The 17,479-nt window shown below is 44.8% G+C and overlaps 1 protein-coding gene across 2 annotated transcripts in view; it reads left to right on the top strand.

Annotated features, from left to right (window-relative positions):
• Positions 1-6,282: 6,282 nt before the first annotated feature.
• SYTL5 (synaptotagmin like 5) overlaps positions 6,283-17,479 on the top strand; it is a 102,505-nt gene continuing 91,308 nt past the window's right edge. For both annotated transcript variants that reach the window (XM_084843960.1, XM_084843958.1), the window contains exon 1: positions 6,283-6,743. The gene's annotated coding sequence lies outside the window, so the exon portion shown is untranslated. The remainder of the gene's footprint in view (positions 6,744-17,479) is intronic.

Below are 17,479 nucleotides of genomic sequence, written 5' to 3'. Positions count from 1 at the left end.
CCAATTTTCTTGAAGAGATCTCTCGTCTTTCCCATTCTGTTGTTTTCCTCGATTTCTTTGCATTGTTCATTTAAGAAGGCCTTCTTGTCTCTCCTTGCTATTCTCTGGAACTCTGCATTCAGTTGGGTATATCTTCCCCTTTCTCCCTTGCTTTTCGCTTCCCTTCTTTCGTGAGCTACTTGTAAAGCCTCATCAGACAGCCACTTTGCTTTCTTGCATTTCTTTTTCTTTGGGATGGATTTCGTTGCTGCCTCCTGAACAATGTTACGGACCTCCGTCCATAGTTCCTCAGGCACTCTGTCTATCAGGTCTAATCCCTGAAATCTATTCCTCACCTCCACTGTATATTCATCAGGGATATGATTTAGGTCATACCTGAACGGTTTAGTGGTTTCCCCGACGTTCTTCAATTTAAGCCGAAATTTTGCAAGAAGCAGCTCATGATCTGAGCCACAGTCAGCTCCAGGTCTTGTTTTTACTGACTGTATGGAGCTTCTCCATCTTTGGCTGCAAAGGACATAATCAATCTGATTTCGATATTGACCATCTGGTGATGTCCATGTGTAGAGTCGCCTCTTGTGCTGTTGGAAAAGAGTGTTTGCTATGATCAGCATGTTCTCTTGGCAAAACTCTATTAGCTTTTGTCCTGCTTCATTTTGTACACCAAGGCCATGCCTGCCTGTTATCCCGGTGATTTCTTGACTTCCTACTTTAGCATTCCAATCCCCTATGATGAAGAGGACATCTTTTTTTGGTGTTAGTTCTAGAAGGTGTTGTAGGTCTTCATAGAACCGATCAACCTCAGCTTCTTCGGCCTCAGTGGTTGGGGCAAAGACTTGAATTACTGTGATGTTGAATGGTTTGCCTTGGATTCGTACTGAGATCATTCTATCATTTTTAAGATTGTACCCCAGTACTGCTTTTCCCACCCTTTTGTTGACTATGAGTGCTACTCCATTACTTCTAAGGGATTCTTGCCCACAATAGTAGATATGATGGTCACCTGAATTAAATTCGCCCATGCCTGTCCATTTGAGTTCGCTGATTCCCAAGATGTCGATGTTCAATCTTGCCATCTCATGTTTGACCACCTCCAGCTTACCTTGATTCATTGATCTGACATTCCAGGTTCCTAAACAATATTGTTCTTTACAGCATCGGATTTTCTTTTCACCACCAGACACATCCACAGCTGAGTGTCCTTTCGGCTTTGGCCCAGCTGCTTCACTCTTTCTGGCGCTACTTGGAAATACCCTCTGCTCTTCCCCAGTAGCATATTGGACACCTTCCGACCTGAGGGGCTCATCTTCCAGCGCCATATCTTTTAGCCTTGTGATACGTTCCATGGGGTTTTCTTGGCAAGAATACTGGAGTGGGTTGCCATTTCCTTCTCCAGTGGACCACATTTTGTCAGAACTCTCTGCCATGACCTGTCCTTCTTGGGTGGCCCTGCACGGCATAGCTTATGGCTTCACTGAGTTACGCAAGCCCCTTCGCCACAACAAGGCAGTGATCCATGAAGGGGAATATAACAATGCAACCACCATAAAACCTAGCGGCAGTGCAGGAGTTTAAAATACAGATTTAAAACAGCAAAGCTAAAAGTTCAGAAAGCTAAAATGCCTGGGAAAATAAAAAGGTCTTCACCTGGTGCAGAAAGGAATACAATGTAGGCGCCAGGTGAACCTCACTAGGGAGCTCATTCCAGAGCCGGGGTGCCACAACAGAAAAAGCCCTCCTCCTAGTAGCCACCTGCCTCACTTCCTTTGGCAGGGGCTCACGGAGAAGGGCCGCTGATGATGAACTTAAGGTCCGGGCAGGCACATATGGGAGGAGGCGATCCTTCAGGTAACCTGGCCCCAAGCTGTTAAGGGCTTTGAATGTTAACACCAGCACTTTGAATCAGGCCTGGAAATGGACTGGCAGCCAGTGCAGCTGGAAAAGTACTGGCATAATATGAGCTCACAGGCCAGTCCCTGTTAACAATCTTGCTGCCCTATTTTGGACCAGCTGAAGTTTCCGGACCGTTTTCAAAGGCAGCCCCACGTATAATGCATTGCAGTAATCCAGACGAGAAGTTCTCAGAGCATGGATGACTGTAGCTGGGCTATCTCTGTCCAGATAAGGGCGTCGTTGGTATACCAGCCTAAGCTGATAAGGATATTTGAAGTAACAACAAAGAAAAGCTCCTCTGAGCCTGTGCAGTGTCTTCCACCACTCATCTGCACATGCTTATGGAGCAATTCTATGCATGTCTACTCAGAAGGAAGTGCCACTGATTTCAGTGGGGCATATTTTCAGATAAGCATGTATATGATTGCAGCCGTAAGCTTCTTTGGGCAGATGGTGTGGCTTTCAGAGGCTAACTTTTTGGGGGGACCTGAGCCACTGCAGTTTTTAGCAGAGGTGTCACAGTCACTTGATTAAGATGATTAATCGGGATTAATGTTCAACATCGGTATATATTTGAGTATGGAGGAAACAAAAGTTATGAAGAAAATAGTTATGAAGAAGCATTATCCCGCTACCTTTAGATGATACATTGTCATAGCAGGCACCATCTTAGAAGAAGCATTCAGGAGAAATGCTTCTTGTCAGAAGATACCCATACTTTTAGTAATTAAAAATTGTTAACAGTTTTAATCAAAATCTGTTTCCTAATTATGTGCAATTTTAAAAATCAAAATATTTAAATATATCTGATTAACTTAATGGCGCACTACTATGTTTTTGAAATTGAGCCTTGCCATTATACCTGTTTTGTATTTTCACATTTTAAAATGGAGCCTATAAAATTCTTCATTTGGCTGTGCCAGCACCTAAAGATGAAATCACATGATCGTGGTACTTTCTATGAGGAGTTAAAAGCATATGTATCATTTTCGGGTAAATGTTGAGCAGCTGTTCCATTTCAGGAAGACTGACGTCCTCTCTATGAGAAATCTGGCAAATTTATTTACAAACTTACACAGAAAGTTCTATAAATAAATAAGCTTGGATTGGCCTAGCCCTGTAAGCTCTCAAGATAGCAGTTACTTGACATCATAAGGGCTTCTTGTGATTATCCTTGCTGTAGTCAGCCATGGCAAAGACCTTCCTGCCTCCCAACCTGACATTACCTGTAAGTAGTAGGTGCTTTGCTAATAATACAGAATTCTCTAAATGCCTCAACAGTTTTGCATTGAATCTACAAGGCATGTGAGCTAGCAGTGATGTAAAAGCTAATTGAGCAAGACCGAACAGGAAAATACCTATTTTAATGGAATTAAACATTAAGCTCTAACTGTAAGAATATCAAGTGGGTAAAGGAGCCCACGTACACCTATAGTTAAGTTATAACTGTTGTACCTTTCAGCCCATGAATCTTTTCTACACATTAAATCTTTCTTTACCAAAGTATTTATTCCATTTTCTTTCAACTACAGCCTTTGTGAAACTTTGTTCCTTTTTAATAGATGTAGCTACGCTGATTTCTCCCATTAATTAAGTACTAAGAAGTATTAATTACAGGGCAAGCCCTAGATGTTCTAGTACTTGCACTCCATTTCTTGGATCTAAGCCCAGTTGATCATGATTTATGACACAGAATAGATAAAAGAGGTCACTTAGCCTGAGCTTACCAGGCAAGATACATAGTGCCAAGAAATGAACATTAGATCATACTAGTTAGTATGATAAGCGTGCAATCCTATGCATCTTATATGACTTTTTTCTATCCAAACATGCATAGGATTGTGCCCTTAAGGTATATATTCAGCTTGGGACCAGGATACCTAGCACACTGCCTTCCCTTATATGTACCCAGATGACATTTAAATCATCAGAGGAGGCCTTGCTGGTCATTCCAAAATAAAAGGAATGTCGCCACGAAGAACCCTGACAGCGGGCCTTCTCTGCAGCAGCGCTCACCCTCTGGAAAACCCTCCCTCGTGCAATTTGGGAGCCAGAAAATGTGACATCTTTTAAATACCTCCTGAAAACACACCGTTACGCCCAGGCTTTCCTTGGGCTGTAACTGCTGCTGCTGGGTTTTCCTTTGGTTTGACATGGTACTTTTAAACTGTTAAAAGTTGTATATTATGTTTTATCATTTTGTATTTTATTTGTTGTGAGCTGCCCAGACAGCGTCGGCTATTGGGCAGTATAGAAATGTAATAAATAAAGGTGAGTCCTAGTCTCAAACTTACAAGAGAGAAAAATTATACTTCATTTTATCAGTTAAAAAGGAAGGCAGCTTTGCATGTGCAAAGAGGGACACCATGACTAATTTTATCAACTGTTTTCTGTTTATAGCAGTAGTTAAAGGCAGCCAAAGAAGTGTGTTGGTAAAAGTGGTCACGAATAATACCCTGCTTTCTGCACAGTGCTCCCCAACACACAGAGGAAGCAAAGCCCCAAAGCACAAATGCTAAGTTGCCCTAAGACAAGCTAGGATGGATTGACAGCTCCTGATCTCAGACTCCCCAATTAGGGATGTACGAAAGTCACTTACCTGTAATGAAATTTGATTTGCGGTGGGGGGGAGGCGCTCCGTCCCTCCACCCCTGAATCCTGGCCGGCCGGCCCGCAAATGGCGGCGGCTGTAGCCGCCACCGTTTGCGTCCCTGCAGTCAGCCGTGATGGGCTACGTAAATGTTTACGTAGCCTATCACGGCTGAGTAAAAAAAAAAAAAGAACAGCGCATATGCAAATGGCGGTGCCCATGGGCGCCGCCATTTGCGTTCCTTATTTTGGCATGTCTAGTCTACATAAACATTTACGTAGACTACGGCGAAAATAAGGGGAATGCAAATAGTGTAGACACTACACTATTTGCGTCCCCCTTATTTTCGCCGTAGTCCACGTAAATGTTAACGTAGACTAGACGTGCCAAAATAAGGAACGCTAATGGTGGCGCCCATGGGCGCCGCCATTTGTGTATGCGCGGTTGTTGTTTTTTACTCAGCCGTGATAGGCTACGTAAACATTTACATAGCCTATCACGGTATTTTTTAAAAATCTAGCCATAATAGGCTACGTAAATCTTTACGTAGCCTACCACGTTTTGTTGTCGTTGTTGTTTTTACTGGAAATGGCGGCGGCAGTAGCCGGTCGGAAGACCAGCCACCGCAACCACCGCCGCCGGAGCTGCCGCCACCAGGAGGATTCGCCCAAGGTAAGTCCCGTCCCGGGGGGGCAGGGGGGGCAGACCGTTTTGCCACCAATTTCGGGGGGCTGAATGTGCTGGCATTCGGCCTCCCCGAGATTCGTGGCGAAATTCTCTGACATCCCTATCCCCAATATCTGTTTTTAGAGATATACTGCGCAGCAATTTGACCATCACAGTATTGTGAAGTGATACCTGAAAAACTTCTCCCATCAATGCAACAAACCAGCATGGGAACCTCCTTCAGCAACCAGAGTTGGCAAACCAGGATTGTACTTTGCTGTACCCATTTTTTTCAGTCTTCATTATGGCCTCTTACCATCAGATACAGAGCCACTTGTCTGCAAGAAAACAACCCCCTTGCTTGCAGGCCATAAAGAAGCAGCACAACAGGACTTGGAAGTTTCGCTGCTTGTCTGTCAGTCTGGACTCCCAAACTTTGTCTCCCTTGTCTACATCCAGAGACCATGAAGGGGCCAGCCCTGTTCTTCATCTCTACCCTCCCCCCCCCCCATCTCCAAGCCTTGAGTCCGGATGGCTGAGCGAGCGAGCGCCCCCCTCCCCGGATCCTCCCGCCTCCTCCCCAAGGGGAGAAATGCACCTCCTCTGCCTCCGCAGGTGCCGGTCTTTCCAGGTCTCCCCCTTCACGGGCTAGCGCCGCGCTTCCCGAGCCGGGCCAGCAGGAGGCGCCGAGGGATGGCCATCAGCGGCACGGGGGTTGGTGGGCGGGCGGACAAGGGCTGCCGAGCCAGGCGAGGGCTCTGGTCTCGCGCAGGTTGCTCCGCGCCGAACCTCGGCGGCGGCAGCAACCCAGCAGTCTTTCCCCGCGCTCGAGCGGGAAGGCGCTCCCGGGCTGCGGCTGTGCTCAGTGCGCGGGCATGCTTCTCGAGCGGGAGCGGGAGGGGAAGCCGCCGCCGCCGCCTCCGCCGGCTCGGGACCCGCAGAGCGGTGTCAGCGGGGAGGAAGAAGGTGAGGCGGGGGCTTCACGCTGTGGCAAGCGGGCTCAGCCGGCGGCTATTCCCGCGCGTGGGCTGCCACAGCCGCCGCCACGCGAGCCCGAGCGCCCGGGCGCCCGCGAGGGCTTGGGCGAGCCCGAGCGCGCAGGGCTGGGCGGCGGGAGGTGCCTGCGGGCAGGTGCTTCGGGGCGGCGGGAGGCAGGGGGCCGCCGCCTCGCCCGCCCTCGCCCGCCGCCGGGCTGCTTCGACCTGGCCTCTCCGGACGCAGCCAGCGGGGGACGCGGCGGCGGCGGCGAAGGCGCAGCGCGCTCTGCAAGGGCGGCGAGAGCGTGGGTAATGGCATGCTCGTTGCAGCAGTCCCGTGCCGGGCGGGCGCAAATGCGGTCTTCAGGGCGTCGCATCCGGAGAATCCGGAGCCTGGGAAGAAGGCGTTTGCGCTCCTGCCCATCCCCGAAGGCGGAGTTCGCCTCAGGCGGATCGGGCGTGGAGGGGGTGGGGGGAGGACTGGAGAGCGGCGAGTTCTCGGCTGTCGGAGATGGAAGCGAGCAAAGACCGGCGTGGCAGGATGCGGCTGTAGCTCAGTGGCAGGGCACCTGCTTTGCATGCCTGAAAGTCCCAGGTTCGATCCCCGACATCCCCAGGTAAGGCTGGAAATATCCCTGCCTCAAACTCTGGAGAGCCGCTGTCGGCAAAACTGGGCTGCTTGGACCAATCGTCTGACTCCGTATAAGGCAGCTTGCTACCTCTGTATGATTTTTCTTCCAGGTCGGTGTAACCTGTCCCAGCAGGTTACAATTACTTTGCGCCTTTCGTAGGTCTTGCTGGGCTCACTCTCTTGAGTCTTCCCTAGCTACATATTTGCTGGCGGCTTCCTGCAGAGCACCTGGTCTCTGTTTGTGACATGCTGGTGTTTGGACTGTGGCTGATAGAAAGCTGGGGCGGTTGGAGATGGCCTTTTTGTCCCTTTCATTCTGTATAATGGTGGCAATTGGTGCATTACAGCATGTGGGTTATATTTATCACACTGGTTACTGAAAATTGTAGAGAATTTGGAGACGAATTACTTCTCAGTTTTCAGATTAATGAGATGGGTGTATATATATGGCCAAGTATTTATGATAAGGAAGCCTGCTGAGTGGATCCTGATAGCCAAGTGCTTATTTCCGCTAGCCAGCTGTGAAATCCAGTCTCAACACAATAATGCAATGATATTACATGACCTAAGCAACATAGATACTGCCTGAAGTTATGAAACTCACAGCACAATCCTGTGCAGGTCTCTGCGGAAGTAAGTCCTATTGAATTCAGTGCTGCATACTCCCAGGCAAGTGTGGGTAGGATTGTAGCCTCAGAGCTTGTGTAGGCTGAGGTTTTTGGTTACTTTTAACTTAAGATTTGTTCTACAGCTTTTGTCAGTGTTTTTTCACTATCACATTTTTAAGATAGTTATTTCCACCCCCACCCCATTTGAACACATTGAAATGTATGTTCAGATATTAAACATTGTTTTCTGTATAATTTCAAAATGTGGGGGAAAGTATGGAATTCGGCCAGTAAGATTTTAATTTCCTCTATATTTAACTAATAGATACTATTACATAATAGAAGTCTTTATTTAACTAATAGATACTCAGGGCTGTGTGGAATAGATTCAGGGCCAGGACCCTGTGGGCCTAGGCCTGGTGATATCCCTGACAGACCACCATACCATATCAAACTGCTTGTGAAACTCCCTAAACGGAAGCATGGGGGCAGGGGGTGCTGTTCAAGAAACACAATTTCAAACCTTACGTGGGCTCATGCAACTAGTTATGCAGTTGATCATATCTATGCAGCTGTTCCAGTGCCAAGGCATTAATAAAGCTCAGTGTGATTTCACTTACAGATTTGAACAGAGGAACAGCAGAAACAATTAGTTACAAGGAAACTACAGTTAATAGTCTAATTCTGTGCATGTTTACTAGGAAGGGTCCAACTGTGTCCACTGGTGCTTAATTCCATGTAAGTGTGCACAGGATTAGAGACTAAAAAATAGAGTTAGCTTGTATTAAACAGCTGATATATATTCATATGAGCAACCTCACTTTTTCCCCTAAAAGAGTCACTGGGATCTTGGTTGCATAGATAAATTGTTTTTCAGTAATGGATAACCTTCTGTTATTGAGCCATATTTCCCATTTACTGGTGTGCCAGTATGCTCCTAGATTCCAGTTCAGTCTGGGCCTTTTATGAATTCCAGTTGAGGAACAATGTTAAGTTCTGTCCACTCCAACTAGTTTAGTTCCAGTTTCAGCCTGCATGAGCTGTCAGCATGGTAATGATAATAACTCTAGTGAGCAAACATCTTGGTGGATGTAAATGCAATGCTAGGAGTTGGCTCTTGCCTGTAATGAAATTTCTAAGCTTCAGAAATCTTTGGACCAAGACAATGGGTCCTGAATATGGTGTTACATCTGAACCATATAATCAGAAGCAAGAATAATCTCACTTTTCTGCAAGTCCTGCTTCTTTTGAATGCCTCAATTGGTCCTAGCAAAAGGGTCCACCATTGTGGTGGCTCATATGGGTGGAGTGTGTGTGTGTTTGTAAGGAAGCCTTGTATATTACAGTATTGTCTGTAGGTTGAGGTGTTCAGTGCATCCATGTGTACGCTGCACACAGACACATTGTACCTCTCTAGAGAATTTCTGTCAATACCACTTTTGCCAGTAATGGTAAGCCATGGTTTATGGTAACCATGGTTTGTTAATCCATGTCTTTGAGACAACCAAACAAACTGTGGTTTGTTTTCCCCTCCCCACCCCTTCTGCCATCTCCCTCCCCATGTCTGCCATCTCCCTCCCTGTCTTCATGGTGTTGTAGAACTGTCACGGCTTCACCACATCAGCTGCACACTTGCCACTGGGCTACTGCAGCAACAGGGTGTGGAAATCTTTTTGGCTCTTCTCAGCACTGCTCAGAACACCACTAGCCGAAGGAATTGCTCTCCCTTCCAAGATGCACTGTCGATAGACTTGACTCCAGGAATCTTTAACCCTTCCTCACCATGACAGCACTGAAGGGAAGGCATTTATCTCAGCTTTTGAAAGACTGGCAGTAGAAACAGCTGTGGATTTCTAAGCAATGTGAGGCTGCTGTGAAAAAAAGGCAAATTAGCCATGCTGACTGGGAATGACGGGAGTTCCAGTCCAACACATCTGGAGGGCACCAGTTTGGGGAAGGCTGATGTAGCCCAGTTTGGCTTCTGTTTCTTGGTCACACTAGAATGTGATATATCATCTTGGGGCAAGGATATCAGAGAGGCTTCCTCCTCCTGCCTGTAATTTCAGATCTTCACCAGAGACCCTGCTGTCTGTCTCACTGCTAGGAGAAGTTAGGTTGGTGGGTACATAAGACACAGTATTTTCTGTAGTAGCACCTCAACTGTGGAGCTCCCTCCAAAGAGAGGTCATGTTGGCTCCATCCGTATTGAGTTTTAGACAGGCGCTGAAAAGTATATTCACCAGGCCTTTGGCTTCTGTCAGCTTTTAAAAGAATGTTCTGTTTTTGTTTTGATGTCGTGGTTTTATTGTACATTGCTTTGAGGGCCCTGTTGGGCAGGAAAGTGATATATATTTTTAATAAATATTTATTATTAATAATTTTAGAGAGAGAACATCCTCTCTCATGTGCTAGCATTTTCAAACTAAAATCATACCAAGCATGGCCAAGTGGGGAAAAAAGCCTTCTTCACACCTGGCTGCTTCCAGACTGCATTAGATTTAGTATACATAGCCAAAGTCTATCCACTTTATAGTACCTGCTTAGCATTCTTTACTCTCTGTAGTACACAGCATGATGGATGGCTGCAATATACAATAAAAATGCAGCTATTGCAATGAACATCACACATTGTACATTGGGATTGGTGAGTGTTTGTTGAAATTGCTTAAGCAAGTTTGTATCTTCTGTTTTTTGAAGAATATGGGGGAAAGGTAGAGAAGTGAAAAGTAGTGTATTTAAGAAGCTTTAGAAATATACTATTTTAGAAATATATTGTCAGCAACATCCATTCCTGCTTGTTTGAATTCTCTTGAACAAAGAAGGCTACATGGAGTCAGAGAACTGCAGTCCAGAGAGTGATGTAAGCAGAGAGCATGAGTCACAGTGTCTGAAAAGGAAGAAGGTAAACCTCTTCACTGGTGATCTCTGGACAAAATTCAGAGATTGTATAAGCAAGGGATAGATCTGACTTAAGTTTCACTTGATGACTATAGATCTGACTCTGGTCTTGGGTATATAATGTTCTTTATGTATTATGGTAGTTCTATACTGCCTTTCCGAAGCCATCCAAAACAGTTTGCAAAACATTCAGGAGATTAAAAAAAACACCAAATAAAAACACAGTAAGCAAAATCCAGGATAACATTCATGAAGTTTACCAAGGAATTAAAATAGCTAGAATGGAAAAGAAAGGAAGAGAACAGAGGAGAAAAGCAGCAACCCAAACCAGCCACTTAGGTATGACAACATAGTTTTGAAGAAGAAAAAATAGAATAATGCAAGTGTTTTTATACTAGGGTTCAAAATTCAGATGCTGTTGAAAAAGGATGCTAACAACTTAAGAAATTTGGGAACATATTAGCTCCCTAGTTAATTTACAAAATTACAAGTTGAGAAGGAGCTATAGCAGGGGTAGGACATTTAAGGCTATAACCTTTATTTGTACCAACAAGACGTCTCCCCTTAGACCAGGGCTGTAGAACTTCAGGCCTGGGGTTCCAAGCTGGCCTTCTGGGGTTTCCCAGATGGCCATGCTCACTTCCCCCAACCACTGAATGTTTGATAGTTTCCCAGCTTTTGCAAGTCCCCACCCCCCTGAATTCTTAAAGGTTGAAATGCCTCTCCTAAGGCTTAGCTAAAGGCGATAAAAGCTTTAAACTACAATATGCTGGCATTTTTGGCCCCACCTTGCTCTTGCATGCAACCCCCCAAAGCTGGACCTTAGACCATGTAGTCCTGCCCTACTGTAGTTACATGGATACTCACTTCTGGCCCTTTTTATGGGAACAGTTCTTCCAGGATCAGTGTTGGTGAGCCAGATGCAGTTTATGAGCCTTGTGAAATCTATCTGTTTATTAGAGAGAAGCATAAAGTCCTTGGCAATGATAGTTCCAAACCTGAAGCAGAACAGATCTATCATCCAGCAAGGCCAAATTACAGCTCTGTTCTTTCTTAAGTTCCTAGTAGTTAAAACATCTGGAGCAAAAAAAAACAAAAAACATTAGTCCTATTTCTTATCTAGTACTATGGGATTTTTTTTCCTTTAGGAAATTATAGCATTCAGTGTGACTACTTAGGCAAAAGGATGACACACTCCTTGATCTACTTCATCAGCTTATTGGATATTGCCTGTGGATGTCGATCTTCACCATTCACAACTCCTGTCCTCATTGTGCCATTTTGTGAATCGATTTGTATTTTGTTTTATGGCTCACCATTCACCTGCATTGTCACTGTAACACAGAGCGTTCATTGGGCCTTTAAGACAAAAGCATCACCATCTCTTCCTTCACCAGTAATCCCTCTTCATGAACTATTGGTTGTTATTTTACTTTTTAATTTGATGTGCTCCCTTTGTCCAGAGCTGGAGTACACACCTCCCTGATTTTTTTTTAAATGGTAAAAAGCAGGGCTTCTGTAGCAACCGATTCATAATGTGTGCAGTGGATATTGCAGTATTGTCTTTAAATGGGAGTTACAAAGATTAAGGGTGCACATCTGGCTGCAGGATAGGCACCTGGCTGATGGAGGCCTCTGATATCCAGCACCTGGCCAGCAAGAACCTGGCGGGTTGAGAGGAACGGCAGTGGCTTATTTTAGCCTCTTGGTTCTTCAAAAAGCCTTTTGTATTAGATGGGCTAATACAAAAGTAAGAGGCCCGTTTAATATGTTTACCTTGCCGGAGGTGGAGGTGGTGTTTGGGAGGACTTTCGATCTGGTGGATCCATGACCTCTCCTTACCCTACCCATCGGCATTGCCCCTTTCCTCCCTTACTCCCTCCTCTTCCCAAGACTGGAGCTCAGACCTCTGCAGAGGAAGCCTCCTCAGAGCTTTCTGTAGCAGCTGGGAAGTTCAGCAGTGAGCTCCCCACTCTGATCTCCCTGTCTGAGGTCATCTAGAGTTCCAGAGGGGGAAATCCCCAGCATCCTGTGGTGCCTTAGATGCTGTCTAGAGGCCATAGGGTTGGGCTCTAAAGCTCAAATGTCACTTTACATGCAAATGCAAGTAACTGGCAGCCCCATGGTGATTCTTGTAAATGAGAAAACTACCACTTCTGAGATGGGGGTGGGGCAAGGCTGGGAAGCGCTGTCAACCTTTTTTTCACCCATCAAATTTCTCTACTCCAAACTGCTTGCAAAGTGGCTTCCCCTCTGCAAGGTCTAAAGGTAGGACATGGGGCAAGGGTGGAGAAAAAAAGGACATACTTACTGACAAATACCTTTACACCAATGTGTATTCCTGTTTGATAGCCTTTTCTGTTCAGAAGAATTCTGTGCAAAGAGTTGGATAACTGCAGTCTAGAGAATGATGTAAGCAGAGAGCATGAGTCATGAAGATTGATTAGGAAGAAGATAAGATTCTTAGTTGGTGGTTTCTGGGGAAAAATTAGAGCTGGTACAAGCAAGGCTTTGCTTTGAGTTTCACTTGATGACGACAGATGACTTCATATGGCTGATCTTGGTTGTGGCACTTCTTTGCACTCTTCCCTTTTCACATTCCAATAAGTGTGAAAAGAAGCGTAAAGAACAATTGCGGCCAGAATCAGCCATCTGGACCTGTGGACCTTAGCCACCTCATTTCTCTGCACCAAATCACCTCATAAGTGGCTGTAAGATTCTTGCACGCAGTGGTGTGAAACGTATAGTTCTTATCAGTCATTAAACCTAAAGGAGAAAAAAAGGGAAAAAGCTTACAACTTTTCTAAATAACTCTATGTTGGTATTACTATGTTGAGTTGGCCATAAGAGTTAAGGTTGCTACACTAAGAAAGACATGCACACAATCTTCCAGTTACAGAAGTAGATATGTTTTGGGCATACGTTTCCAGCTTTATGAAGCCAAGAATGAGTGTTGGGCCTGCATGCTCTTTCCTTGCCTCTCCCATTGTATGCTCCCCTTGCATGCCAGTTTCAGTGAGGGAGAAGGATCTGATTCTGCCTTAATATCTTGGGTTTGTTAACCAACATTGAACCAGAATTCCCCATTTTGGACATAATGGGGAATCCTGGTTTAAAACAAGTCAGGCTCTGTGTGCCTCCATGCAAGGGGAGGGGCAAAGAAGCAGGGTGGAGCCTTGAGACTTGTTCTGAGCTTCATAAACCATGAGCTTATGAAGGTTAAAATATATGTCTGAAATGGACCACAGATTTCCTGGATGGGGCAGGTCCTTATTTAAAGAGGGCCAAAGCCTCTCACTTTTTGAGAAGATATTTAGCTTCTGGGGTGTTGAACGTATTAGCTTTCTGGGAGCTCTGATGTAATTTAAGATTCTGATTAAGGATAAACAAGCCTTCCACAGATAGATGGACAATGGCAGCACTTACTTTGAAGCCAGGATTGACTCAATAATGAGTGCAAAGGAGCCCCTAACATAGATCCCTTATAACATTAAAGTTAAGGCAGAATCCATTCATCTGTTCTACTTTGTCTGTCTGGGACAGATGAAAAGCCAAGCTTGCTCCCTATATATCCCCAGTGTCTCCTCCTGTGTGTCATTCTTCATTTCATTCAGGGGTAGTCTCAGGCTTATTTTAGCGAGGGGAGAATTGTTTTTCATAGATTCTACAATTGCTTCAAGAAAGACTTATTGCGTTCCAAATCATTCATTCAAGCTAAAATGCAGAACTCTGTGTTCCCATAGTTTGAATACTTTCAAATATTTTGTTTGCAGTGAATTAATTAAGCAACAGATATCGAGAGTTCTCCTGGGTTTTATTAGTCTGATTAAAAATAGATGTCATTATTTTATAGGAGCTCGTTTATATGTGATCTATGTTAATAAGTCAAGAGTGCAATCCTATGCATGTTTAGAGAGAAAAAAGTCATACAACTCCTAGAATCCCCTAGCTTGCATGACTGGCTAGGGCATGCTGGGAGTTGTAGGACTTTTTTCCATCGAAACATGCATAGATTATGCCCTAAAGGATCTATTTTATATGAAAGTTTGATCTTACCAGTTGGTAAACTTAAATGGTCTGACATGTGGTCCTCTCCACCATTGAAATCCATGTGCATCAACATAAGAAAACAATTGTTCAAGTTGCTGAGCAGATGATACATTAAGCTGGTAAAGCTCAATAGGTCTTGACCTAGTATTGATCATGACCTAATACGGATATGTGTTAACATGTAAAAAAAATTAAAGAGTGGGCTTTAAAGTTAGAGCTGTGCACAAATGGCCTCTCAAAATTCTCCAGCCTATTTGTGGGCAGAGAAATTGGGGGGACAATTTTCACCGAATTTCTCCTAGGGGAGGAGAATTTCTTCAAGAAAGAGAATGTCTTTCTTTCTCACAGATAAGGCTCACTATTAGCAGGGGTTGTAGCACAGGTTTTTTCTTTTTTTCCTAAGGGTTTTTGGTTTATTGCACTGCTTCTGTAGGTGGCAACAGCGTCAACTGTGTTGAGACTTCCACTTTTCTGAAGCAGAATTTAGAATTTCTTTTGGTGGTATTTTTGAGCCTACCTAATCACTGTGAGGTGGCCGAGGGTGCTGTGTGTGTTTTCTCTCTCTATTACACACCTTTCCACTGCTCTGCAGCCTCCCAGGCCACCTGCACTTTCTGAACTGAAAAAGCCCCATGGGAGGAATTGCCTCATTATGTCTTCCTCATGATGGCTTTAACTGAAGTGCAGGAAGCCGAGGAAGCTACAGGCTGCCACAGAGATTATTGTACAGTGACAGACAGGACACTCATACACACTGCTTAGCCACCTCATAAGTAAGGTAAGCACACGAACCCCAAACCCATGAGAATTTATCTGAAATTTCTCCTCCTCTGAATTTCTTTTCGAAAGCAATTTCTTTTCTATCAGACTGAATGAGAATGGTCAAAAAATGTGAGAGAAATTTTCGGCACAGTACTATTTAATGCCTATATCTATTGCTAGTCCATGGTAGGTTTGAAAGGGGATACACTATCATGTTGTACAGTAGCAGGTTTGAGTAGTCTGATTCTGATGGATGGATAGATAGTGGAACTCAGATACCCATATGTGGGAACAGTGTCTCCAGAAACTTCAGCTGGAAGATCATTCTATTTGCAAGCAGCCCATATGTCATTCAGATCCTTGTGTAATTTTACTATTAACACTTGCAGAACACTGCTACAATAGAGTATGCTGGAGACAAAGCCTTATTAAAGAGCAAACAAAAAAACTATTAGGATCTGGCAGAACAAGGCATCAGGTCACAAGAAGGAAATAGTTTTCTGAGCCCTTAGGAATGCGGGAGAGCATTTGCAAACTTTTACTTTTTATTTTTCCTGCTATGAAATTTGCGCAGATTTCCCCTCGGTTTCACTGCCCTGCCATGCACTTTGCATAATTTTTGCAATCCTGCTCACTGCTCTGTAACCTTCACATACATTTGACAGCTAGCAACATAGACCAGTGGAGGGGAAACGACAAAAGCAGCCAGCAGCTGCGGGAGAGAAGGTGTTTTGAGGGCACGTGGGCTTACTTCAGTGTCATGTGAAGCAGCCTTTAAAAATAAAAGGTGTTCGCTAGCAAGGGAAGCGCTGAAATGGGGGACAACATTTACAAGGACAGTGACATAATTATATTTTGTTTCAAGCAGGAAGGGTGGGGTGGGGGAAGCAGAAAGCAGCTGGTGGCTGCAGGAGAGAAGGTGCTTTCCTTACACTGAAGTAAAAACACTCACCCCTAAAGCACCTTCTCTCCTTTAAAAAAAATCCTGGGCTCTTGCACTCTTGTGCAAGAGTGAAAGTCTGCCTATCTGCTATTTAGCCAAGCATACTGGTATCCCCCCTCTTGTCAATGTTCTTGTAAATTTCATCCTCCCTTCATTTCATCCTCCATTTCAGCTCTTCCCTTGCTAGCAAACACCTTTTATTTTTAAAAGCTTTTGTTGTTTCTCCTCCACTGGTCCCTGTTGCTGGCTGTCAGATGTACATGAAGGTTACAGAGCAGTGAGCAGGTTCACAAAAATTATGTAAAATGCGTTGCAGGGCAGTGAAATGGAGGGTGAAATTCCACAAATTTCACGGCAGAGCAGTAGAATGGAGGGGAAATTTGTGCAGAATTCCCAGCAGCGGTCATTCACTCCTGTGCATTTGCACAGGAGCATTAAAAAAAAGTGAACGCATTCAGGACACTTTCCGTTGTCCTTTCGTCAAGATTCCTACCAAAAAAAAAAAATCCATCCTGAGGCTAAGAACTGAGAAGGGATGAGGGAGAATGGCAGTGGCATTAGTGAGGTTGCGAGGAGTGGCAAGAGTTTTTGCCGCTCTTGCCTAGCACCTCTGTTATCCTTTCAAACAAGCCATGCAGAACCCACCCTCCCGGGTTCATAGATCACGCTAAGCTACCCTGAGGACAAGCCGCCCTAAACTACCCTACTACAAGCCATGGGTTGGATGTCATGCTAAGCCACTCTGCAGACACCCACAGTAACAACCCACTGTGGTTAAGCGTGACATGAAAACCTAGTCAGTAGGTTAAGTGAATAGTCTTCACACATAAAGGCTTCTTTCAGGATGTTTTTCACCGTTGCGTGAGTTCTTGCACAACTATGTCCTAGTTCTCATGGATACAGCTGTGTATGTGTGACACTATGACCCAGTTCACACAATCATAGCTGGGGAAATAAGCCATGGTGGCTTATTTCTCCCATTGCATGTGCTGGGTGAGATTAGCATAATTACCCTCGGTAGCATAGCTTGTCGTATCATATGAACCTGGCCAGGGTGGCTTGTTGTCGTAGTTAACAAGCCACCCCAGAACCCTAAGACAGCCCATGGGTGTTTAATAAGCCACTGTGGCATATTAACCACCCTGCGATTGTGCAAAACAGGTTATTGCTTTAGTTCTGACTGAAAGGGTGGGGGGAGTGTATCATAAGACTGAGCACTCCTCCATCCAAAAAAATCAAATCTGTCTACATAGAAAACTAGCATCTTGAGGAGAAGAACTCTAGACTAGCTCTAGTCCAACCATGCTAATGTTTTGTGTATAGGAATTAACTGGACCAATATTGGGCTGCGAGAAGTTTGTGTGTGCTCTGTAGACTAGGCATAGATTAAGCCTAGCAACCCTTCTTTTAGGAGTCTTACCAACGAAACTGAAAAAGTAGTGCTGTAAGGACTGGCAAGTA

The sequence above is a fragment of the Heloderma suspectum genome, chromosome 3, assembly GCF_057233095.1.
Source record: "Heloderma suspectum isolate Gila_16-S chromosome 3, 16-S_ref, whole genome shotgun sequence".
NCBI lineage: Eukaryota > Metazoa > Chordata > Lepidosauria > Squamata > Helodermatidae > Heloderma > Heloderma suspectum.
The sequence above is the reverse complement of the archived record's forward strand: the minus strand, read 5'-3'. Positions and strand labels throughout refer to the sequence as shown.